This window comes from Schistocerca cancellata, chromosome 11, assembly GCF_023864275.1.
Source record: "Schistocerca cancellata isolate TAMUIC-IGC-003103 chromosome 11, iqSchCanc2.1, whole genome shotgun sequence".
In the NCBI taxonomy this organism is placed as follows: Eukaryota; Metazoa; Arthropoda; class Insecta; order Orthoptera; family Acrididae; genus Schistocerca; species Schistocerca cancellata.
In genome coordinates this window covers 84,764,758-84,792,167 of record NC_064636.1, presented here as the reverse complement: position 1 = coordinate 84,792,167, position 27,410 = coordinate 84,764,758, and the positions used below count along the sequence as shown (strand labels likewise).

General features: G+C 41.8%; 1 long non-coding RNA gene across 1 annotated transcript in view; it reads left to right on the top strand.

The window, feature by feature from the left end:
* LOC126108648 (uncharacterized) overlaps positions 1 to 27,410 on the top strand; it is an 83,701-nt gene that overhangs the window by 5,106 nt on the left and 51,185 nt on the right. Inside the window, exon 2 of the long non-coding RNA XR_007523580.1 lies at positions 1,038 to 1,248. This is a non-coding gene — a long non-coding RNA (uncharacterized LOC126108648). The remainder of the gene's footprint in view (positions 1 to 1,037; positions 1,249 to 27,410) is intronic.

Genomic DNA, 27,410 nt, shown 5'->3' with positions numbered 1-27,410 from the left:
GAGTGAGAGGGGGGGCCTTAGGGTTGGTAGGGTTGGGAGTCTTTTGTTTGTTTTTTTTTCTCGTTTGTGTGTGGTGGCCATTGTGCAGTGCCGGAATTTGTTGGTGGTAAGTAGTAGTTTTTTTGGGTCTATTCTTCATGAGTAGGGATGTTTTGTGTGTTTATCGTGTATCGATTGTTTTAATTTCTGTGGGGAAGTTTGATTTTTGTGTTTTCAAGGTGTTGTGGGTTTGGTTTTATTTATTGCAGTTGCAGGTGTTTGTTTTTTGGTATCGTCGGCTGTGGTTGACCTACGTAGGTCAAGGGAAATGTTTGATTCCAATTTTTGTCATCTGATAATGAAGCCAATGAATGTCATGGCAAAAATTATTGTGGGCAAAAAAATTAAAATGTGTTGCTGTAAGAGTAATTTAGTTGTCAAGAACTACCACTAATTGTCTCTGTGAAGTTTTATAAGTGTCTCATTTTGGATTTTGTCGAAGCATTGTCATAAAGTATTGTCATCTGGTATTATCACATGGAGCAATTCTAGGTATGTGCATTACATCTTGTTGTTGCAGCATGTGGTCATTAGAGTAATTGCTAAATGTTCATATATAGAGCACATTAGAAGCCAACATTCTGCGAGCTAAAGATCGTGAAGGCAATAAACTTCAGTACTACTGTACATTGTACCAAGCAGTAGTTGGCAGAAGTAAAATGTTGAGGAAATATGTTACACTCTACAAGAAACAATACATATTTATACATGATACTAGGGATTTAGCTTATAGTTGATAGTATGTAGGTAACAAATTATTCAATAAAATACCAATATTTGTCAAAGTATTTACTGACAGTGCTTATAAACATATTGTGCTTGGCTCATTGCCTGCCCATTCTGCAATGTGAAGGGAAAATGATTAAATGTAATTCCAATACTTAACCTACTCTTCTTTTACAGAGGGTAATGTAACAATTATTGACATCATCTGTTGGTGTAATGACACCATTTGCCCTAATGACTTAGTAATAAAATTATTACTTTTAAATCTTCAGGTATGTCACATGGAGCACTTGACTAAACAAACTTTGTTCTCGGCTAGAGTTTGAAGCAAGCTATTGAACTGTTCACCATTCCACCGCCTTACAGAACCACCCACTGTAACTGTTTTGAAGCCATAGTTGCTTGCACCATTCTCCCAGAGGTGGACTTGGGGATGTTTTTGGGGGAGGAGTGAAACAGTCTGTCAGAACTAGTCATACAGCAGTAAGTAAAAACTGTCGGATGTTTGCTTTGCAACTGCCTAGTAACTCTCGTGTTTTTTATTGCATGCTGTATCTAATTTGTTCACTTGCATTATAAAAATAAAATCTTTAATCAGTGCCTACTATATTGGTTACGCATGTACCATTTGCATTACTAGCTTGCTAGTTACTTCCATGTTATACATGATGTATTCACATTGTGATATGGGTTATGTCAGCTGAACAGCAGATTGCATGGCAGAAGTCCAGTGACACTGTACCTGTCTCTTACTTTGCATGCTGCAGTTGATATTTGTGCAATTAATGATGGACAGTGAACATGAAAAACAGTGAGTGGAACTGTCACATTCCAACCAAACCTCATCCTCGGGCTTTCCCACAGGTCACTTCGTCATCACATCTAGTTTTATTCCTGCTGTTCACACTGTAAACACACACAGTTGTTCATAGCCTCTTGCATAGATAATTTAAAACATGTATGAAGTACTACAGTAGTATGTACAGAGCACAACATAATCATAGCTAACTCTTGGTTTAAGAATCGTGAAAGAAGGTTGTATACATGGAAGAACCCTGGAGATACTAAAAGGTATCAGATAGATTATATAATGGTAAGACAGAGATTTAGGAACCAGGTTTTAAATTGTAAGACATTTCCAGGGGCAGATGTGGACTCTGACCACAATCTATTGGTTATGACCTGTAGATTAAAACTGAAGAAACTGCAAAAAGGTGGGAAATTAAGGAGATGGGACCTGGATAAACTGAAAGAACCAGAGGCTGTACAGAGTTTCAGGGAAAGCATAAGGGAACAATTGACAGGAATAGGGGGAAAGAAATACAGTAGAAGAAGAATAGGTAGCTTTGAGGGATTAAGTAGTAAAGGCAGCAGAGGATCAAGTAGTTAAAAAGACAAGGGCTAGTAGAAATCCTTGGGTAACAGAAGAAATATTGAATTTAATTGATGAAAGGAGAAAATATAAAAATGCAGTAAATGAAGCAGGCAAAAAGGAATACAAACGTCTCAAAAATGAGAGAGACAGGAAGTGCAAAATGGCTAAGCAGGGATGGCTAGAGGACAAATGTAAGGATGTAGAGGCTTATCTCACTAGGGATAAGATAGATACTGCCTACAGGAAAATTAAAGAGACCTTTGGAGATAAGAGAACCACTTTTATGAACATAAAGAGCTCAGATGGAAACCCAGTTCTAAGCAAAGAAGGGAAAGCAGAAAGGTAGGAGTATATAGAGGGTCTATACAGGGGCGATGTACTTGAGGACAATATTATAGAAATGGGAGAGGATGTAGGTGAAGATGAAATAGGAGATATGATACTGTGTGAAGAGTTTGACAGAGCACTGAATGACCTGAGTCGAAACAAGGCGCCAGGAGTAGACAACATTCCCTTAGTACTACTGCCAGCCTTGGGAGAGCCAGTCCTGACAAAACTCTACCATCTGGTGAGCAAGATTTACGAAACAGGCGAAATACCCTGAGACTTCAAGAAGAATATAATAATTCCAATCCCAAAGAAAGCAGGTGTTGACAGATGTGAAAATTACCGAACAATCAGTTTAATAAGCCACAGCTGCAAAATACTAACATGAATTCTTTACAGACGAATGGAAAAACTAGTAGAAGCCGACCTCGGGGAAGATCAGTTTGGATTCTGGAACACGTGAGGCAATACTGACCTTAAGACTTAACTTAGAAGAAAGATTAAGGAAAGGCAAACCTACGTTTCTAGCATTTGCAGACTTAGAGAAAGCTTTTGACAATGTTGCTTGGAAAACTCTCTTTCAAATTCTGAAGGTGGCAGGAGTAAAATACACAGAGCGAAAGGCTATTTACAATTTGTGCAGAAACCAGATGGCAGTTATAAGAGTCGAGGGACATGAAAGGGAAGCAGTGGTTGCGAAGGGAGTGAGACAGGGTTGTAGCCTCTCCCCAATGTTATTCAATCTGTATATTGAGCAAGCAGTAAAGGAAACAAAAGAAAAATTCAGAGTAGGTATTAAAATCCATGGAGAAGAAATAAAAACTTTGAGGTTCGTCGATGACATTGTAATTCTGTCAGAGACAGCAAAGGACTTGGAAGAGCAGTTGAACGGAATGGACAGTGTTTTGAAAGGAGGATATAAGATGAACATCAACAAAAGCAAAACGAGGATAATGGAATGTAGTCAAGTTAAGTCGAGTGATGCTGAGGGAATTAGATTAGGAAATGAGACACTTAAAGTAGTAAAGGAGTTTTGCTATTTGGGGAGCAAAATAACTGATGATGGTCGAAGTAGAGAGGATATAAAATGTAGATTGGCAATGGCAAGGAAAGCGTTTCTGAAGAAGAGAAATTTGTTGACATCGAGTATAGATTTAAGTGTCAGGCAGTCATTTCTGAAAGTATTTGTATGGAGTGTAGCCATGTATGGAAGTGAAATATGGACGGTAAATAGTTTGGACAAGAAGAGAATAGAAGCTTTCGAAATGTGGTGCTACAGAAGAGCGCTGAAGATTAGATGGGTAGATCACATAACTAATGAGGAAGTATTGAATAGGATTGGGGAGAAGAGAAGTTTGTGGCACAACTTGACCAGAAGAAGGAATCGGTTGGTAGGACATGTTCTGAGACATCAGGTGATCACCAATTTAGTATTGGAGGGCAGTGTGGAGGGTAAAAGTTGTAGAGGGAGACTAAGAGATCAGTACACTAAGCAGATTCAGAAGGATGTAGGTTGCAGTAGGTACTGGGAGATGAAGAAGCTTGCACAGGATAGAGTAAACATGGAGAGCTGCATCAAACCAGTCTCTGGACTGAAGACCACAACAACAACAATGAAGTAGTGCAAGTTAAAGTTTCCTTCTACTGTTGTAGTTGTGAATGTTGCTGTCACTTTCAGAATGAAGTGAATTTTTGCAGACTTAATCAGTGAATGAATGCAATTTGAGCTTTTGGTTGACGTCCCTAATTGCTTAGAGATGTCCACAACAGAATATTCTCCCCCAGAACATTAGCGAATGAATGACTCTGTACCCCAGAGTTGGCCAGGTTGACATTTTATCAATATTTGAACCCAAGAACTTGGAGATTTCTACCTGATTTATTATATTCTGTTGGCACGCTAACATTAATAGGTGATGAACTTTGTTTGCAATACCAAACTATATGAGTTATGTTTCTCAAAGTTTGCCGCAGGTGCATTTGTCTAAAACCACGTGCTTCATCTGGTTTGGATTGATTGCTTATTTTGTTTTGATCTGATAAGTGCCGTTCTCTTTGTTATGGGTGTTTACGTTACTCTAAGCTGAAAATGCATTATTGTACTGTGTCGTGCACTGTTTGTCGGGTTCTGATATTGAATGTTTACGACCTGTCGCCGCTCGTGGCGTGGCTGCTTTTGTGCACGCTACCGCGGCTTAGAATAAAATAAAAAGCGGAATTGTCTCATGAGCGAAACAATGGCAAGAGACTGCTATTTGTTGTTACTTACACTGCTATTCTCTTTGATAATAATCAACAAGAACCAAATAATAGACTGCGTGTGATAAAGGTGCTCTGAACGAGAGTTTGGCAAAAAATTTTCTCTGTTTGAAAATCTTTGCAGACGCCTGTTTAGTATATTACATTTTCCACAGAAATGAGTCATCTTAGATTAAAAAATCTAGTCAGTTGCTAAGCTTCATTTCTGACTGAATCACTATTCAGCATAAGAAGAATAAAATTATAAACATGACACGACATGTATATTCTTCCGTGTTTGCTGTTGTCTCACTCTAGTTTCGTATTTTATTTGGCAGACAGGATTTAAATGAGATAGCAGCAAACACGAAAGAATACATGGCATAATGTTTACATTATTCTACCTTTTCTTTTAATTTATTTACTGATGCAGAGGTTTTGGTGCCAGTATTTATCTTTGTGCCTGCAAAGCATGCCTGTGTAGCGCTACGTATATTCGACAGCAGAAGTTAGTTGTGGCGGCACCTACCAACATTTTTCAGAGCTTCCGTTTACTTTGAACCTGATTCTAAGCCGCAGGTGGTCTTTTGGATTACAAAAACCGTGAAAAAGTGCAACTTAGATTTGAGTAAATACGGTAATTCTTTCTCCGTTGCTGTATAATTCCGCTCATGTTTGTCTAGGCTGCGACTAGCGAAAGCAATGGTTTTATTTTCTCCTCTTCTGGGTCCCATTCCCCTTGCAATAATTCTGCTGCTATGCCATATTCTGATGCATCTGTTGTGATGTCAAATGGTACACGAAGACTTGGATGTTTTAAAATAGGGGCATTGACTAGGGTATCCTTTACTTCCTGGAATGCATTTTCATCCCATAATTATTTTGCCTTTTGCTTTAGTAGCGATAGTAGATGTGGATTACTATGACTTGTCCTTGTATATACTGTCTATAAAATCCCACTAATCTTAAAAAGGAACGCAGCCATTTTACATTCTGTGGATGTGGACAGTCTTTAATCGCTTTAATGCGTTATGGATCTTGTTTAATTCCTCTAATTCCCCCGAGATGTCCCAAGAATTTTAGTTCCTCTCACCCAAAATGTCATTTAGCGAGCTTAGTAGTTATTCCCTTGGTATAGAATTTCTCTATTGCTCTTGCAAGTAAATCACAATGTTCCTCCCAGGTTTCTGAGACAATCAGTATATTTTCTACATAAACCAATAGCTAATGCTTGATATAATGCTCTTATAAACACTGATACTGATATGTTTAACCCAAATGGCAAAACTTTAAACTTGTAGACTTTCCGTCATATAGGAATGCAGTATAAGGTCTAGATTCTTTAGCTAATTTCACCTGCCAGTACCCATCCGTCAGATCCACAGAACTAAAATAATTTGCTTTTGCAAAACAAGCAAGTAGTTAATTTATGCATATGGGACAATCTCTCTCCAGTTCAATGTGACGATTCCACGTTCTCGCGTCTAGTACTAGGCGCATACCTCCTGTTACCTTTCCGACAACTAACAGTGGATTGTTGTATAGGCTTGTGCTTCTTTCTATAACATTATTATCTAATATTTTATGTATTTCTTCCTCTACTTCCGGTTTTACGTTGATGGGTACAGGGTAAGGTCTACAGAAAAAAGGTTCCTTGCTTTTGATCTTAAAACTACACAAATAATTTCCTATATTCGCTGGTTTGTCTGAAAATACATCTGAATATCTGCATAATATTCCATATAGCTCTTCCTTTTGAGTAAGGGTTAACAACAGTTCAGATTTGTAAGCCTTTGCATACAAATCAGCTTTATTTGCAATTTGTTGTAGATTACTTACATCCTTTTTCGTATTCACTATTAACCATAAATTATTACTCCCATTTAGTCCTTGACATTGATCTTACACAAGATCTCTTTATTAGGCTATAGTTATCTAGATTGCACTTAAGGGAACCACTCTGAAAGTCTATTACCATTGCACAATTCATTAACCAATCTAGTCCTAGTAACACTTGTGTATTTATTTTAGGGACTGTTAACATGGTTTGCTCAAACACAAGTTGATCTATTTAAAATATAATTCTTGTTTCCCATTTCACTACATTGCTCTTTGTACCTGTGATACTTACAATATGTACTCCCGTAACAGGTAACTTAGGAAATTCCTTTATTCTTCCACTTACTAGCCATTCCTCGAAAATTGATAATTCGCTTCCTGAATCAATGTAAATTTCCACTCCTTTATTTTCTATTCTTCCGATTGCAGTTGGTTTGCGTTGCACTTTTTCTAAATTTTCCTCTTTCACTAGTAACCATTCGTAAATAGGTGATATTTTACTATAAACGATCATTTTACTTATATATGGGCAGAGTATTGTTCTGTGACATCCTGGATTCTGGCCGTTGACCTAGGATTTATCTCGTTTTTCGTCACTATGACCGGATACTGATTGGAACTTACTTCAACAATATGCTGATTTGCCTCATGTTATTTTGTTGCACATTTATTTGTTGGTTTTGAGGTGTAAACACCTGCAAATTGATGTTATCAATCTGAATTCTTCCCCCTCTAGGGTTATTGTGATTTAGACCATTATCCCTGCTGTGAACAGTTTCATTATTGCTTACTCTATAATAATTAGATTCCTTCGCCCGCAGTAAGGAATTAGGAAAGGATTTGTTATTTCTATTCCCCGTATTTCGGTCATTCACTGAATAATTTTCATTTCTTTCAGTATTCAGTGTGTCTAAACCATTAATAAACATTATTAATTCATTCACGGTTTTCCATCCTCTATACAATATTCCTTGTCGAATGTGTCATGGAAAACGTCTAATGAGTACTTTCACTAAGTGCATTTCATCTATTGGATCATCTAAGTATTTAGATTTTGTCAAATGCCATTCTATGTACTTTTAATATGTGCTCCATGAATTATTGTTTGGAGTAGGGTCTAATAACATTAAGATTAATTTTTCCTGAGTACATCACTGTCTGGCTTGTACTTTGGAAATAGCTTTGCTAAATTAAAACCCATTACCTATAGATAAACCCTCTATTACATCTTTAGTTACTCCTGTCATAGTTTCAGGTATACAATTTTCTAATTTCTTTTTATTATTGTCTATTGCTTTCCATATTCTATCAAGTTCTTGTTTACTGTTAATTGTACCTTCCCCAAAAGTGATTTTGCCATTATTTATTTCTGTTTTGTCTTTTACTTCTTTTTCTACGAATAACTGTAAACGTTTCTCCATATGTTTTATAGCATCTGGTGTTCCTGCTACAGCATTTTCCCATATGGATGTGGTTTGCTTATAGTGCATACCACTTGGAATCGGGAATTCACATTATCTACATAGCCTGTCCACTGTCAGGTTGTTAATCTATGTACACTTTCCTGTAAATGATCTGTTAACGCCTGCTTAGCTACTTGTTGCATCTCTATTGGTACTGATTCTCATAATTAATTTACTCTAGAATTTATTTCCATTATTTTAATGTTTTGATTATTATCCGGCTGGAGTGGCCGTATGGTTCTAGGCGCTACAGTCTGGAGCAGAGCGACCGCTACGGTCGCAGGCTCGAATCCTGCCTCGCGCGTGGGTGTGTGTGATGTCCTTAGGTTAGTTAAGTTTAATTAGTTCTAAGTTCTAGGCGACTTATGACCTCAGAAGTTAAGTCGCATAGTACTCAGAGCCATTTGAACCATTTGATTATTAACTTGTGCATTAAAGTTAGATCCTAAGTTAGGTTTAACCTCATGTATTTTATGGTTGAGTATGTCATTGATTGATTCAGTAACTTGTTCCTTAGTAGACTAAATTAATTCTACTTGTTCCACTCTCCGTCCTTTCCTGTATTTCTCTGCTTGTTTTTTAATCATACCTTTTAGTATTGCCTTATCCTTCTCTGCTTGTTCTTTATTTATGCCTTAAAGTATTGATCTTAACTCGTTTTGCATTGCCGTATTTCTTGTGATTGGCATACACTTTTTATTACTAATCGACAGTATTAATATTAAACCCTACACTCGCAGAAATGTCTGAACTTTTTTAAAATGTTCACGGCTCACCCTTCTGTGGAACTGTGAACTGCGTGCTTGTTGTAGAACAGCCGAAGCCAGTGCTGAAGTTGAAGCCTACTTCTGCTCTTGCTGCCACTGTCTTTTTTTTTTTTCTGTTTCAGGTATCCAACAGTAAATTATAGTTTCCATTCATTATGTGTTTACTAACCAGACAGTTTGTTCAAAAGAAGCTCTTAGTTATGGTTCTTCTTGATTCCTTGTTACGTGTGAGGTAAGGCACTGTTGTTGACCGCTGGTTGTCAGGGGTAACTTCTGTCTTCTATTCTTCGGAGTCGTTGTTCTGGTTCAGATCAATTTTGTGCACCTACTTGCTGGTGTGCATTCTCCATTCGCCTTTTCGATGGTTACCATATGGGGTGTATTTTTCCGTTTTCTCCTGCTGATACATATTTTGTAGGGTTTGTGGTGGATCTTACACCAGCACTATCGGGAAGTTGCATCCCTGGCTGATACAGCAGGGCAATATTTTGCCGACCCCAATACGCTATCAGATGAAAGTAGTATTACCTTCATCATCTCTTCTGAGAGTAGTTGTTTGGTGATGCGAATCCTTCCGTGCCACTTCCCTGTTGATCCAACTGTGGCGAAGATTCCTGGAATGCTTTTGCAAGTTCTCTCTACGGCACTACTAAATAAATAGCCACTCTTCTCACAAACAGGGGGGCATTGTGCCCAACATTTTCATTATTGCTTTTAACAACACAACAAACAATTGCTACAGTAATACCATTCTCTTGAGTACATTCAAAAACGTCCATATATGCGTACTTTAGGACCTGAGAGAGCAAACCAGATGAACAACTACTGCTGTTCAATTGTTCATTATGCCCTTGTTGGTTCGTCATTTACTCCATGGTTCTCGGATTGAGGCACGTGCTGCACTAAGGCACAAATGACTCCTGTATGACCAGTGGTTGTAATACCATTTTTACTGGTCCCCTTCTTGCCGGCTCCATGACTGCTCCACATTCACTGCGTACAAGAAAGGAAAACACACAATTTCCCTTTCTCAACTTACTCACAGGGACCTCTTGTCGACGGCTTTCCAATGGTGTGTTGGGATGTTTATAAATATCCTGAAGCACTACACTAACCAACCTTGGAAATTGTGACAGAATTAGAATAAACAACATAGTTTATGCCAGTTGTTATGACAACCACTGATAACATTTAATAATGGGCTGCTTACATTCTTTGCTTCGTAAACTCCTGACGCTAGTTATAAAAGCCACAAATTGGAAATGCACACTAGAATTAATGTGATCATGAAAATAAAGAAAAACAGGATTCGGGTCTTTGTTTGAAACCTGAGGAGCATTCGAGCTTTCATTGCATTTTGTACATGTATAGATGATAGGGTATTCCAGTTTGTATTACTTGAACAGCGAATTGTGTTTTATACATCTCATAATGTACATTTGCAATCCTTTTGGTTTGCATACAGGTGACATGTCAAAAATTTATAACACAGTTACAATAATTTTTACATTAATAAATAACAGCACTACAATAAATAACAACACTGGAAGCATAGCTCTTGAAATGTGTAACACATTGTATCCAGCTCAAATTTCTAGTTTGTCCTGTATGAAGCCATCCACTGAGTAATAACACTTCAGTGTCAGTACCTCGTATAGCTTTCTTTTAAGTGAACCTAAATTAATCTGCATCAACTTGGTCCCTTTTAATTTATTACAAATTTTCATTCCCATGTATTGAGGAGGTCCCTGGGTATACAGTCTGAGGCGGTGGGTGGGGAGCATAAAATTTTCTTTGTTTCTAGTATCATGCGAATGTACAAAACGGTTTCTCTCAAATAATTCATGTCTGGTGTAAAAAAAAAAAAAAAAAAAATCAGGGTGTTCAAAAAGTCTCTCCACAGTGCCATATGATTGTGAGCCGCGCGTGCCATATGCTGCAGTGAATATACCGAAATGAAACTCAGTGAAATAACAGTTATTAATTTATTGAATATTCATTTTTACTAACAAATTTTCACATAAAATGTTTAAAGTGTCCCCCCTGTTGATGAATACACAATTCAATTAATCTAATCATGCTTCCAAACACAACCTGTAACATTTCTTCTGTAACAGAAGCAGTGAAAGTGGATATTGCAGTTTTAAATTCGATGGATTTTGGACGGTTATTATAGACAGTTGCTTTCGCTGCACCCCAGAAGAAAAAGTCAGGTGATGTTAGGTCAGGCGATCGGGGAGGCTAAAGTCCCTGTGAAATTATGCTATCACCAAAAACATCAGCAAGCAGTGACATTGAAACACAAGCTGTATGTGCGGTTGCACCATCTTGTTGAAAATAACCATTCTGTATTGCTCTTAACTAAAGTTCTCTTATGAATGGGTACAGAATATCACTGCAGTTTCGTTGTGCATTTATTGTTTTGTTGAAAAATATGCCACCCACACTCCGACATCTAGAAATTGTAATCCAAACTCGTATTTTCACAGAATGAAGTGTTTGCTCATGAATACACAACGGATTTGCAGTACTCTTCATACAGGAATTTTGCGAGTTCATGTACCCGGATAAATGAAACGATGCCTCATCAGTGAAGAACGTTTCATTAAGCATATCCCTTCCATTTTGTCGAACGAAATTTGTGAAACATTGACAATAATGCAGTCCCTTGCCATGATAAGTATATTTCAGTTCTTGCACGACTGTCACTTTGTATGGGAAAAGTCCTTTTTTCCTTACAGCTGTGTGGGCTGTTCAGACACTAATGTCGAGTTCCTGGGCGAATTTTCTTACTGACTTGTTTGGACTTGTGGACATTTTATCGGAAATATCGAGTACTTTATCCTCAGACAAAATGCTAGGATGACCACTTCTCGGTGCATCTGTCACAGAACCCTTACTTCGTAATTTGTTAATAAAGTCTCGCACAGTATTGCAATGTGGGAGTGTTGTCTCTGGGAAAACTGAATTAAACGTTGACGAACTGAAGCTGTGTATTTACTGCCAGCTTCGAACACTTGTTCAACTAAACACACGTTTTTAAATTGTTAGCATTTTAACAGTGACAAAAAGGAAACAAACAAACAATCGATCAAAGGAACTAAACTTAAATGTTCATGTCAACACGACACACACCAACTATACTACTGATGCTGGCTGAGATAAATGAAACAGTGGAATGTTGGGATAGTCCACTTGAAGGGAAGTAACCCAGGCAGGCGAACAATCGTACAGCACTGCGGACACTTTTTGAACACCCTGTATAATAATCTCATATGTGTAATGATGGCAGTGTTAATATTTCAAGTTTTCTAAATAATAATCGACATGGTTCTTTGTGATTTCTAGTGCACATATTTCGAATGATTTTTTTCTGTATTTTTAGTATCTGCACTCTGTTTGTAGAGACCCAAAAAAACAATGCCACACCTAATAATGGATTCAAAGTAGCTTGTATATGCTACTTTTTGGGTGTCAGTGTCAGTTGCAGTTGATAAACTGAGCAGCTTTGAATTTTCAATGCAAATATTGTGTGCTAGGTATTCAATGTGGCCTGCCAGCTCAAATTTTTATCTACATTTAGACCTAAGAATTTGACTGAGTCGTGGGTGTACAGTCTTAATCTGCTCACATTTTGACAGTTTCGTTTTGAACTGCACCATTTGAGTCTTAGATATGTTTAGATTCAACCCATTTAGCTGAAACCACGTTTCTAAGGTGCTGAGGGGATTTTTTCCGAATCCTGATCTTCAACTAAGGCAGAAGTATCATCTGCGAACAAAACAGATGGGGAGCTGACATTTAATAGTAAGTCATTAACATAAAAGAGAAATAGAACTGGGTCTAATATGGAGACTTGTGAAAAATCCTGAGATATTTTTTTTCCAATCAGAAAAATAACATGCACCATTTGAAGAGATGCTAAATCTTTGCTTTCTGTTTGATAAGTAGGATTTAAGCCATTATAGGGCACTGCCGCTAATGCCGTACTTTTCAAGTCTGTAAACGGGCAATGCATGGTTTACTTGTGTAACTTTTCTGCATCTTGTTTTTGGAGGACCTGGACATCACAAGGGCACAAAAATATGGAATTCTTTATTTAATAAAATTTCTTTTAACCTTCCTGATTCTAAAAATACATGCATTTATGCTTTCATGTTTAAATGCCTTTGTGAAGCAGACATGACACTTAAATGACTAGCTGTCACACTACTGTGAAACACACAACATTGCTTACCACGTCTCATTGTTTAATTTTGGCACAGTGTTTCCATAGCAACTCATTCATGTAATATCCTTGAGGAACACATTCACTATGAGCCAGGATTTATTGGAATCAGTTTCTGTTTATACAAATAGGTTACCTGAATTTACTTGTGTTTTTCTTGTGTGTTGGTATTGGCAAGTCAGCTTTTCAGATTTGTGTGCTGGGCACCATATGTCTTGATGGAGAAATGAGCAGATTGAAGACCATGAGCAGAATAGACGTCAAAACTGGGAACACGTGAAAAGTGGGCAGGCAACATGTTGCTGGAACTGAAAAAGCTGAAGAAGTGTGACAAAGTGTGCCAGAATAACAAAAAGAAAGAAAACTAAAAAAGATAGAAAAGGATGGCCAGAATCAACAAGATTGTAGACCTGGAATGTTTTGACTTGTTATCTTTGAGTATATCAGCATCTACATGGATACTCTGCAAATCACATTTAACCCCCCTGCGGGTCCGGGGTAAGAATAGGCCCGAGGTATTCCTGCCTGACGTAAGAGGGGACTAAAAGGAGTCCCTCCCCCTTAAGGGGGTAGTTTGCGCCTGCGTCCGGAGATAGACGGTTCAACGAATTATATTTGTGGTCATTTTGGTTTTTCGCTTATTCTGGTTTCTTCCTTCCTTTGTTTGTTTCCTCTCTTTGTCCTCCCTCTCTCACTGTCTCCTTACTTTTTACCTTGCCTTCTTCCTCCTTGCCCACCCTATGGTCTCCACCTCGGCGTTTGAGACAGTCTATCCTTTCTCTCCCTCTCTCCCTTTTTTTTCCTATTCTTCTTTCCTCCCTGTGCGTGTCCGTAGGCCAACCCACGCGTTTGCACGCATAGCCGGTAGTTTGCGCCTGCGTCCGGAGATAGACGGTTCAACGAATTATATTTGTGGTCATTTTGGTTTTTCGCTTATTCTGGTTTCTTCCTTCCTTTGTTTGTTTCCTCTCTTTGTCCTCCCTCTCTCACTGTCTCCTTACTTTTTACCTTGCCTTCTTCCTCCTTGCCCACCCTATGGTCTCCACCTCGGCGTTTGAGACAGTCTATCCTTTCTCTCCCTCTCTCCCTTTTTTTTCCTATTCTTCTTTCCTCCCTGTGCGTGTCCGTAGGCCAACCCACGCGTTTGCACGCATAGCCGGTGACGGGGCAATGCGTAATTCCCGCCCTGAGTAGAAAAGTAAGGCACGCAGTTATTCAGAAGGGCGTAGGTGCCATAGCCGGACCTGTCAAGTCTTGTACCAGGATGCGTGACGGTACCTTGTTGTTGAAAACTGAGAGCACCTTTCAGGCCCAAAAACTCCTTCGGGCCACACTCCTGTACACGTTCCCTGTCCGGGTGGAGGCTCACCGCACTTTGAATTCGTCGCGTGGTGTGGTATCTACTAGATCACTTGACGGATTGACTGATGAGGAGATTAAGTCTTTCCTCGCTGAGCAGAGCGTGACGGCTATCCATAGGGTCATGAAAAAGGTCGACAATGACCTTGTACTGACCCGGACACTTTCCTTGACCTTTGATAGTGTTCAGCTGCCGTCGCGCATCAAAGTGGCCTACGAGGTTATCTCTGTTCGCCCCTATGTCCCAACACCTACGCGCTGCTACCAGTGTTAGCATTTTAATCACACCCGCCAGTCTTGTTCTAATGCGGCTAAATGCGTCGCTTGTGGCAGGGATGCCCATGAGGGTGACTGACTGCCTCCATCTCCTCGTTGCGTGAACTGTCAGGGTGCCCATGCAGCGTCCTCCCACGACTGTCCCATCTACAAGGATGAACGCTGTATACAGGAAATTCGGGTCAAAGAGAAAGAGTCCACCTTGGCTGCTCGCAAGCTGTTCGCTAGTAGGAAGCCCACACTGCTCCTAGCAGGGAAATACAGTACTGTCCTTGCCTCTCCTCGGCCTTCCAGGGAGGTGTCGACACAGACATGCGATCTGACCTTTGGCGCTACGGTCCTCCGTTCGGCCAGTGCTAAGATCGCCCGGTCAACGTCTCCTCTCCCTCCTGTCACCACTAAGACACAAGCACCTTCATCAGCTTCTGCCAAGACTAAGACCCATAGGTCAGATGCATGGGCCTTCAAGAAGGAACCGTCCCGTGAAGACTTCCTACGTACCCCAAACTCCTAGCCATCGACCAGTACTTCGACTAAACGACCTTCCAAGAAGGCTCATAGGAAGCAAAGTTCTCCTTCTCCGCCACGGCGCGTTTCTTCACCTGCGCCACCCAGCGGTTGCAGCCCCAGGCCGTCATCTGTTTCGCCTGGCTGCACCGCTGGTAGCCAAACATCTGGTCGTTCACTGGCGGAGGAAGCTCCCCCTCCTGGCCATCGTAACATGGTGGCCGACGGACCTATTGAAAAAATGGACGATGACTCTCCACCTGTTGATAGCGGCAGCAGTGCTCGCTCGAAGCCAGGCCCTCAGCGGCCTTCGAGGTGACTCCTTCTTGCTTCTCCTTTTTCTTTTTCTTCTCACGATGGCACTTGTCCATTGGAATATTTGTGGCATTCGCTCCAACCGAGAAGACTTAAAGTTCCTGCTACGCTTGCACTGTACCCTCGTAGTAGCTCTCCAGGTAACGAAGCTATGCCCATGGGATTGAATTGACTTGGCACAGTATGCCTCTGTGTGTTTTGCCCTACCCCTGTGGCAGGTATTCCGGCTCATGGAGAGGTTATGTTACTGGTCCGGAATGATATCTACTACGATCCCATTACATTGCACACCGATCTGCGGGCACTTGCCGTCCGAATTACTCTCCCCACTTTCACATTTTCCATTTGTACCGTTTACACTCCATCATCTGCTGTTACTAGGGCAGACATGATGCAAATTATTGCTCAGCTACCTGCACCATTTTTGTTGACTGGAAACTTCAATGCCCACCATCCCCTTTGGGGCTCTCCAGCATCCTGCCCGAGAGGCTCCTTGTTAGCAGACCTTTTCAACCACCTAAATCTTGTCTGCCTCAATACTGGCGGCCCTACTTTCCTTTCGGACACAACTCACACATATTCCCATTTAGACGTCTATATGTACTACCCAACTTGTACGCCGGTTTGAGTGGTACGCTCTTTCTCATACGTATTCGAGCGACCACTTCCCTTGTGTTATCCATCTCCTGCATCATACCCCCTCTCCATTCTCAACTGGTTGGAACATTTCCAAAGCAGACTGGGGGCTCTTCTCTTCCAGGGTGACATTTCAGGATCCAAACTTCGCAAGCTGCGATAGTCAGGTCGCACACCTCACGGAAGTCATTCTCACTGCTACTGAATATTCCATCCCTCATACTACTACTACTTCTTCTCCATGTCGCGATCCGGTCCCCTGGTGGACTACAGCATGTAGACACTTTACGTGCTTTACGCACCTTCAAACGCCACCCTATGATGCTGAATTGTATCAATTATAAACGATTACGTGTGCAGTGTTGTCGTGTTATTAAAGAAAGCAAGAAAGCCAGCTGGGCTGCTTTCACGAGCTCCTTCAACAGTTTTACTCCTTCTGTTGTCTGGGGTAGCCTGCGCCAGCTATCTGGCACTAAGGTCCACTCGCCAGTTTCTGGCTTGACGGTCGCGAATGATGTCCTTGTGGCCCCTGAGGATGTCTCCAATGCCTCCGCAGAGGTTTTGAGCTCCGCTCATTACCACCCTGCCTTCCTCCCCCGCAAACAGGCAGAGGAGGCTAGGCCACCTAACTTCCGCTCCTCGAATCGTGAAAGTTATAATGCCCCATTCACCATGCGGGAACTCGAAAACGCACTTGGCCGACCACGGTCCTCCGCTCCAGGGCCTGATTCTATTCATATTCAGATGCTGAAGAACCTTTCTCCTGCGGGTAAAGGTTTTCTTTATACAATCGCATCTGGATTGAGGGACTTGTTCCCGCATGCTGGCGCGAGTCTATTGTTGTCCCGATTCGTAAGCCGGGGAAGGAGAAGCACTTGGCTTCTAGTTATCGACCTATCTCGCTTACCAGCTGTGTCTGTAAAGTGATGGAGCGAATGGTTAACTCTCGATTGGTTTGGCTGCTCGAGTCTCGACGTCTACTTACCAATGTACAATGTGGATTTCGTAGGCGCCGCTCTGCTGTTGACCATCTGGTTACCTTGTCGACCTTCATTATGAATAACTTCTTGCGGAAGCGCCAGACAGTGGCTGTGTTCTTTGATTTGGAGAAGGCTTAAGACACCTGTTGGAGGGTGGGCATTTTCCTCACCGCGCATACATGGGGCATTTGTGGTCGCCTCCCTCTTTTTATTCGCGTGTTTTTAATGGATCGAAAGTTCAGGGTACGTGTGGGTACTGTCCTGTCCGACGCCTTTCGTCAGGAGAATGGGGTGCCACAGGGCTCAGTTTTGAGCGTCGCTCTCTTTGCCATAGCAATCAATCCAATAATGGATTGTCTCCCAGCTGATGTGTCAGGCTCACTTTTCGTGGACGATTTTACCATCTACTGCAGCCCGCGGTGTAGTTGCTTCCTGAAGCGCTGTCTTCAGTGTTGTCTTGACCGTTTTTACTCCTGGAGTGTCGCCAATGGCTTCTGTTTTTCTGCTGAGAAGAAGGTCTGTATTAACTTCTGGTTACTCTTACAACAGGCAGGAATACCTCGGGCCTATTGTTACCCCGGACCCGCAGGGGGGTTAAATGTGATTTGCAGAGTATCCATGTAGATGTTGATCTACTGAATGATAACAAGTCAAAACATTCCAGGTCTACAATCTAAAAAGAGTTTCTCCGACCGTCCTTACATCTCGGTCCCATTGCTCCCCCATACGTGGAGACAACACAATTTTTAGGTCTTACATTTGACAGGAAACTTAGCTGGTCTCCACATGTCATATTTGGCTGCCCGTTGTACCCATTCCCTTAATGTCCTCCGTGTTCTCATCGGTACGTAGTGGGGAGCAGATCAAACCGTCCTACTTTGCCTATATCGGCCGATCGTCCGCTCAAAGCTGGATTATGGGAGCTTTGTATACTCCTCTGCATGGCCGTCCATCTTACGCCACCTTAGCTCCAGGCTCAGGTTCGCGTTCACCTTGACCTCAGCTCGCTCCCAAAGGAGGTTACCCCAGCTTCGGTATACCGCTTGCGGTTTGTTGAACTTCGTTGGAAGTTCATTAATACGATCTTCATTTATACAGATGGCTCTAAGACCAATAACGGTATAGGGTGTTCTTTTATTGTCGGAGCACACAGTTTCCAATACCGGCTCCGTGGCCATTGTTCGGTCTTCACAGCCGAGCTATTTGCCCTCTATCAGGCTGTTCGTTACAACCGCCGCCACAGACATTCTGCATATGTCATCTGCTCTGATTCCCTGTGCGCCATCCAGAGCCTCAGTGATCCGTATCTGATTCACCCTTTCCTGCACCTGATCCAACGCTCTCTTCAGCAGCTGGCGGACGACGGTTCTCCGGTTACCTTTATGTGGATTCCTGACCATGTCGGTATCCCTAGGAACGAAGCTGCAGATGCCGCGGCCGAGGCTGCGGTCCTCCAGCCTCGGACGGCTTGTTGTGGTGTGCCTTCATCTGATTTTAGCAGGGTCATTTGTCAGCGGATTTTATCGCTGTGGCATGCTGATTGGTCTACACTTACTGAAAACAAGCTTCAGGCCTCGAAACCTCTCCCCATGACTCGGATGACCTCTTCAAGCCCCTCTCGGCAGGCAGCGGTCGTTTCAGCCCGGTTACGGATCGCACACTGCCGGTTCAGCCACCACCATCTGTTGTCGGCTGTGCCGGCACCGTTCTGTCAGTGTGGGCAAGTACTGACGGTACGCCACATTTTAACGTCCTGTCCGAATTTTAATACACTGCGCATTGATCTTGGCCTGCCATGTACTGTGGATGAAATTTTAGCAGATGACCCAGGAGCAGCTGCTTGCGTTGTTCATTTTATCCACTTGACAAACCTGTCTAAGGACATTTGATTATGCTGTTTTCTTTTAATCCCTTGCCTGTTAATGTGCCTTTTATAGTGTTGTGCTTTTTAGTTGCTGTTTTAACATTGTGCCTCGCAGTGCATTCATAACTTAGTCTGGGCACTAATGACCACTGTAGTTGTGCGCCCTAAAACCACAAAAAAAGAAAAAAGAAAATAAAATAAAATTCACATTTAAGTGTCTTTCAGAGGGTTCATCGAACCACATTCACAATTCTGTTATTCCAATCTCGTATAGCATGTGGAAAAATCGAACACCTGTATCTTTCCATATGAGCTCTGATTTCCCTTATTTTATTGCGGTCATTGTTTCTACCTATGTAGATGTATACCAACAAAATAATTTCACATTCGGAAAAGAAAGTTGGCAATTGGAATTTCGTGAGAAGATTCCATCGCAATGAAAAGCGCCTTTCTTTTAATGATGTGCAGCCCAAATCCTGTATCATTTCAATAACTCTCTCTCCCATATTTCACGATAATACAAAACATGCTGCCCTTCCTTGAACTTTTTCAATGTACTCTTATCAGTCATATCTGGTAAGGATCCTATCCTTAGTAGATCAGTGACATTTTGTAAGTGTCCTGTCAATAAAATGCAGCCTTGGGTTAGCCTTCTCCACAACATTTTCTTTGTGTTACTTCCAATTCAAGTTGTTCATAATTGTAATTCCGAGGTATGTAGTTGAATTTAAGGCCTTTAGATTTGACTGGTTTATCGCGTAACTGAAGTATGACTAATTCTTTTTAGCAGTCACATGGATGACCTCACACTTTTCGTTATTTATGATCAACTGCCAATTTTTGCATCATTTAGATGTCTTTTTCTAGATCGTTTTGCAATTTGTTTTGATCTTCTGATGACTTTATTAGTCGATAAATGACGGCGTCATCTGCAAACAACCTAAGACGGCTGCTCAGATTGTCTCAAAAATCGTTAATATCGATAAGGAACAGCAAAGGGCCTACAACACTACCTTGGGGAATGCCAGAAATCACTTCTATTTTACTCGATGACTTTCCGTCAATTACTACGAACTGTGACCTCTCTGACAGGAAATCACAAATCCAGTCACATAACTGAGACGATATTCCATAAGCACACAATTTCACTATAAGCTGCTTGTGTGGTACAGTGTCAAAAGCATTCTGGAAATCCAGAAATACAGAATCGATCTGAAATCCCTTGTCAATAGCACTGAACACTTAGTGTGAGTAAAGACTAGTTCTTATCACAAGAACGATGTTTTCTAAACTCATGTTGACTGTGTTCAATAGACTGTTTTCTTCAAGATAATTCATAATGTTTGAACACATATGTTGTAGAATCCTGCTGCTTATCAATGTTAATGATATGCACCTGTAATTCAGTGGATTACTCCCACTACCTTTCTTGAATATTGGTGTGACCTGTACAACTTTCCAGTCTCTGGGTGCAGATCTTTCGTCAAGCAAACGGTTGTATATGATAGTTAACTATGGAGCTAATCATCAGCATACTCTGAAAGGAACCTATTTGGTATACAGTCTGGACCAGAAGACTTGTTTTTATTAAGTGATTTAAGTTGCTTCACTACTCTGAGGATATTTACTTCTGTGTTACTTGTGTTTGCAGCTGTTCTTGATTCGAATTCTGGCATATTTACTTCGTCTTCCTTTGTGAAGGCATTTTGGAAGGCTGTGTTTAGTAACTCTGCTTTGGCAGCACTGTCTTCGATAGTATCTCCATTGCTATCGAGCAGAGAAGGCATCGATTGTTTCTTGCCGCTAACATACTTCACATACAACCAAAATTTCTTTGGATTTTCTGCCAGGTTTCGAGACAGTTTCATTTTGGAAACTGTTACAAGCATCTCGATTGAAGTCCGCGCTAAATTTCGAGCTTCTGTAAAGGATCGCCAGTCTTGGGGACTTTGTGTCTGTTTAAATTTGGCGTGTTTGTTTTGTTGTTCCTGCAACGATGTTCAAACCTGTTTTGTGTACCAAGGAGGAGGAGGATCAGCTCTGTCATTTGTTAGTTTACTTGGTATAAATCTCTCAATTGCTGCCAATACTATTTCCTTGAATTCAAGCCACATCTGGTCTGTACTAAAAAAATGGTTCAAATGGTTCTAAGGACTATGGGACTTAACATCTGAGGTCATCAGTCCCCTAGACTTAGAACTATGTAAACCTAACTAGCCTAAGAACATCACACACATCCATGCCCGAGGCAGGATTCGAACCTGCGACCGTAGCAGCAGCGCGGTTCCGAACTGAAGCGCCTAGAAGCGCTCGGCCACAGTGGCCGGCTGGTCTGTACTTACATTGTTAATTTTTGAAGGAGTGGAGATGATCTCTCAGGAAGGCGTCAAGTGAATTTTTATGTGCATTTTTGAGTAGGTATCTTTCTCATTTATTTTTGGAGGATTTGAGGGTTACAATGTTCAATCTCGCTATGACAACCCTGTGTTCACTAATCCCTGTATCCATTTTGATGCTCGTTGTTAACTAAGGATTGATTATTTGTTGCTAAGATGTCAAGTGTGTTTTCACAAACATTTACTATTCGTGTGGGCTCATGAGCTAACTGCTCTGAAATAATTTTCAGAGAATGTGTTTAGCACAATTTTGAATGATGTTTTGTGTACCGCTGGAATTAAACACATATTTTTGCCAACATCTTGAGGGTAAATTAGTCACCACCAACTATTAAGGTATGGGTCGCGTACGTGTTTGAAATCAAACTCAAGTTTTCTTTCAACCTTTCAGCAACTGTGTTATCTGAATTGAGAGGTCTCTAAAAGGTTCCAATTATTATTTTATTCCGGCTGCCAACAATGACCTCTGCCCATACTAACTCACAGGAACTATCTACTTAAATTTCGCGACAAGATAAACTACTTCCAACAGCAACGAACACGCCACTGCCAACCGTGTTTAGCCTATCCATTCGGAACATCGTTAGATTCTTCGCAAAATTTCGACAGAGCTTATATCTGGCTTTAGCCAGCTTTCAGTGCCTATAATGATTTGAGCATCAGTGCTTTCTATTACCGCTTGGAGCTCTGGTACTTTCCCAACATGGCTATGACACTTTACAGCTGTTACACCGATTGTTCCTGTATTTACGTTCTTCCTATGTTTGGCCTGCACCCTTTGTGACCGAAGCCCTTTTTGTGTTTTCCAGAGACCCTCTGACCTAAAAAAACTACCCAGTCCACACCCTACACCCCCTGCTACCCACGTAGCTGCCTCCTGCATATAGTGGACACCTGACCTATTCAACAGAACCCGAAACCCAACCACCCTTTGGCGCAAGTCGAGGAATTGCAGCCTACACGGTTGCAGAACTGTCTAAGCCCCTTGATTGAGACCGTCCACACGCCTCTGTATCAGAGGTCCGCAGTCGATCCTGTCGACTATGCTGCAAATGGTTAGCTCTGCTTTCATCTTGCAAGCAAGACTGGCAGCCTGTACCACTTCTGTTAGCTGCTCAAAACCAGAGATATTCTCTTCTGATCCGAAGTGACACACATGATTGGTAACGACATGAGCGGCCACCTGCAATTGGCTTCACCCTGTACCCTTCATTGCATCTGGGAGGACCCGTTCCACATCTGGAATGACTCCACCCAGTACGCACACAGATTGCATGTCGAATTTCTTTCCCTTCTTGGCAGTCGTGTGTCTAAGGGGCACCTGAGGTTGCAGCTCCCAACTATCAATAATCCCACCTTCTGTGAATGTCCGGATCTTGCAGGCTGAGAGGTTTCCTCTGAAACAGGACAGGTGACGGCATGTGGCTCAGAGACAGTGTCAGCCACAGGCAGCATGTGGAACCTGTTTGTCAGACAAATCAGGGAGGCAAATAGAGACACGAAAATCTTTAGTTTCGGTTTCCCATAATCAATGTTTTTGCAGAATTAGGTATCGTTATCTCATCCAAAATTGAACTACAAAAACAAAATTTTCCATGAATAATAATATTACTGCTTGTCTACAAAGGGAACCACATTAGTCACCCGTGTAGTAAACATTTTACGCTGGAGCGTGTCGTATTTTCCTAAATTATTAGGAGAAAAAATAGACTTCTAAAAAACATGTTTTTAAAATACACAAAACAACGAATTGGTAAATGTTCCTGGTTTACTGTTTTAACAAGTTACCAATTAAAAGAATAAAATATGTTTTGATCTTTTATTTTGAATAGTGTAGAAGCACAGTGTATCTAAAATACTAATATTTCACACAATTCAGTACATAAGATAAAAATCAATGTTCACATCACTAAGTAATCCAAAGTTTTTAAATTTTCCTAAATATACTAAATATAACAATGCAAACAATCAATTATTGACAAAATTATTTAATTGATTACATAAAAAAAATCTACTAACCAAGTGGCGGCAGAACACACACATCAGACGGTTGTAATTGGTAAGCTTTTGGAGCCATTGGCTCCTTCAGGCAGAAGGGTTGAAGGGGAATGAAGAAGGGTGAAGAGAAAGGACTAGAGAGGTCTCAAAAAAGGGATTGTTTTCAGAAAAGTTACCCAGAACTGCGGGCAGGATGAGGAGGAGTTTTTGCTTCTTATCCTGTACGGAAAGGCTCTCCTAACCTGTGGATCTGGCTGACTTTCCTGAAATCGACCCCTTTTCCTAGACCTCTCCAGTCCTTTCCCCTCAAACCTTCTTCCTGAAAGAGGAGCCACTGGCTCCAAAAGCTTGTCAGTTAGAACTGTCTTTTATGTGTGTGTTCTGCTGCCACTTTACAGTATACTCAGTTTTTCATTAAAGTTTCATTCCAATATGTAATAAGGCTTTTGAGTTATTAAATTTCAAAGTACTAGGAAAAACTACAGGTCATGCTGTCCAGGTCCCCTTACATAGGAACTTAACTAGGCATTTGCTGATCCATGTGTTTCATGCAAGTTGAACTTCTTTATAACAGTGATACCATTGGCGCCATGAAATGCCTTCGATAGTTCACAGAAGATCCCCCAACTGGTGAAAGCTCATGATTTTAAAATTATAATTGACTGAATACTCCATTACTAGAGTCCGGGCAGGATATTATGTGATACGCACTGATGAATTTTTGTCTGAAATGCTGAGCAAGTTCATTTGTTTGTTCAGAAGGCAAGGCCACCTCAGTCCACTGCTGTCTGCATCTTGTGCTCATCTGGTGGTGGTACTGCTACATGCGGCATGGCATCCCAGTCTCCAAGCACCGTAGGTGCGGAAAGAGTTCTGTATAGCCAGGAATGAGAGATCGTTTACAACATGATTAAGTTCCTGTTGGAAGACGCAAAAGAGGGGATAAAAATCCCATTAAAAAGTACCATAGAAGTAATTTAGGCTGCTACACCTGTTTCACTTCGGACAGTAAGAAGAGTAAAGAGAGGGCAAAGAAGTAGTAGCCAATAGCTCTGGGATTTCTCTACTCCAGGGGGGGGGGGGGGGGAGGACAGAATAAAGAGGGGAAAAAATCATAAATTTTGATGATTAAATGATTTCAACAGATAAGTTGTGCGAAGGCGGAGACACAATTTTCATGTACCCCAAATAGTTACTTTTCCCATGACAAGGATCAATATGTATTTCTTCATTACAGTACCTGCTCCTACAAGTGTGGCTTCAGGTGTGCCAGTTTCTTTAATGTCAATGTATTACTCAGACATTATCATGTAATTAACATGTGTAATATTTACCATATGGTGCAAAACAGCAGGTAATAGGAAAGTGTTTGTAGAATGTTTGGAAATACATAAACTCCTGGAAATTGAAATAAGAACACCGTGAATTCATTGTCCCAGGAAGGGGAAACTTTATTGACACATTCCTGGGGTCAGATACATCACATGATCACACTGACAGAACCACAGGCACATAGACACAGGCAACAGAGCATGCACAATGTCGGCACTAGTACAGTGTATATCCACCTTTCGCAGCAATGCAGGCTGCTATTCTCCCTTGGAGACGATCGTAGAGATGCTGGATGTAGTCCTGTGGAACGGCTTGCCATGCCATTTCCACCTGGCGCCTCAGTTGGACCAGCGTTCGTGCTGGACATGCAGACTGCGTGAGACGACGCTTCATCCAGTCCCAAACATGCTCAATGGGGGACAGATCCGGAGATCTTGCTGGCCAGGGTAGTTGACTTACACCTTCTAGAGCACGTTGGGTGGCACGGGATAAATGCGGACGTGCATTGTCCTGTTGGAACAGCAAGTTCCCTTGCCGGTCTAGGAATGGTAGTACGATGGGTTCGATGACGGTTTGGATGTACCGTGCACTATTCAGTGTCCCCTCGATGATCACCAGTGGTGTACGGCCAGTGTAGGAGATCGCTGCCCACACCATGATGCCGGGTGTTGGCCCTGTGTGCCTCGGTCGTATGCAGTCCTGATTGTGGCGCTCACCTGCACTGCGCCAAACACGCATACGACCATCATTGGCACCAAGGCAGAAGCGACTCTCATCGCTGACGACGACACATCTCCATTCGTCCCTCCATTCACGCCTGTCGCAACACCACTGGAGGTGGGCTGCACGATGTTGGGGTGTGAGCGGAAGACGGCCTAACGGTGTGTGGGACCGTAGCCCAGCTTCTTGGAGACGGTTGCGAATGGTCCTCGCCGATACCCCAGGAGCAACAGTGTCCCTAATTTGCTGGGAAGTGGCGGTGCGGTCCCCTACGGCACTGCATAGGATCCTACGGTCTTGGCGTGCATCCGTGCATCGCTGCGGTCCGGTCCCAGGTCGACGGGCACGTGCACCTTCCGCCGACCACTGGCGACAACATCGATGTACTGTGGAGACCTCACGCCCCACGTGTTGAGCAATTCGGCGGTACGTCCACCCGGCCCCCCGCATGCCCACAATATGCCCTCGCTCGAAGTCCGTCAACTGCACATACGGTTCACGTCCACGCTGTCGCGGCATGCTACCAGTGTTAAAGACTGCGATGGAGCTCCGTATGCCACGGCAAACTGGCTGACACTGACGGCGGCGGTGCACAAATGCTGCGCAGCTAGCGCCATTCGACGGCCAACACCGCGGTTCCTGGTGTGTCCGCTGTGCCGTGCGTGTGATCATTGCTTGTACAGCCCTCTCGCAGTGTCCGGAGCAAGTATGGTGGGTCTGACACACCGGTGTCAATGTGTTCTTTTTTCCATTTCCAGGAGTGTAGTAAACTGTTGACTATTTGAATAAAATAAAAAAGTACTATGAAGATTGTTGATCTATATATATTGATGAAACATAAATTTGTAGTTCGCATACTACAACCAAAGAGTGAGGAACTAGGAGTGCCAGTTTCAAAAGGATGTCATCTCATTACATTCCAGTTCGAAAATGAGTGCCCTGCATAAAATTAACTTTCTCGAGTTTGGTCACAGGTGTCCTCCCAAATCTAATGAAGAATTCAATTTTTTAGCTAAATTTAATAATAGCAACATACGATGTAATATGCGTCTAACTCAAAATTGTAGCGACCCCAATTTGTCATTGGAAACTTCTCAAATTTGGTGCAGTGTGTTACTTAAATGCACAATATCACATTAACTCTATTAATGAAATGATGGGCACTTCATCATGATGCTGTCACGTAAGGCTACAAGTAATGCAAAATGATTTTTTTTTACCAAACTGTTTCAGTAAAGCTCTTCGAGAAGGAATGCAAGGTGTGTGCCTGTCAGTGCCAGCAAATGATGTCTCGTAGTGCTAGACATTTCCCAGTCCGCAACTCCCAACCACTACTGCTCTCCCCATGCTTGCCCAACTGACTGCAAATATACTGGCCACATTACTGTGAAAACAATGTACACACGTTGGTGAAAACCCTCAAGTACTTCACCTTCGCAAATTTTGAAAAATTATGGACGAGTAAGGAGTCCTTACTGAAATCTATTCAGTTACCTTTCTTATTGTGACATATGGTCAGTTGAACCTACTAGTACCTAAGATTGAGTTCAGCCCACGATGTGATAACCTATACCTATATCTTAGAAGTGTTTCATATAAACAATTCTTCTTCCCTCTGGGAATTACCGTTTGAGTTAGCACAGAACTTCTGCAATATTTGCCTTTGATCGAATGTGTGTCTACCTGTAACAGAATAAACACACCTGAATTGCTTCAGTGTCCTCCTTTAATCTTGTCTGGTTGGAATTCCAAATACTCAAGCAGTAGCTGAGAATGGGTAGCATAAATGTTCTGTACGTTACCTTCTTTATAAATGATACAGACGTTCGTAGAAGTCACCCAATAAACCTAAATCTACCGTTCCCTTTCCACACAGCTGACCCTATGCGGTCATTCAATTTCATATTTCTTTGCAGTGTTTCACCTAGACACTTAATCGATATGACTGCATCAAGCAGCGTGCCCCTGATTGATAGTGTATTTGAACATTAATATGTTCTCCCTCCCAATATTCATCACAGTTGT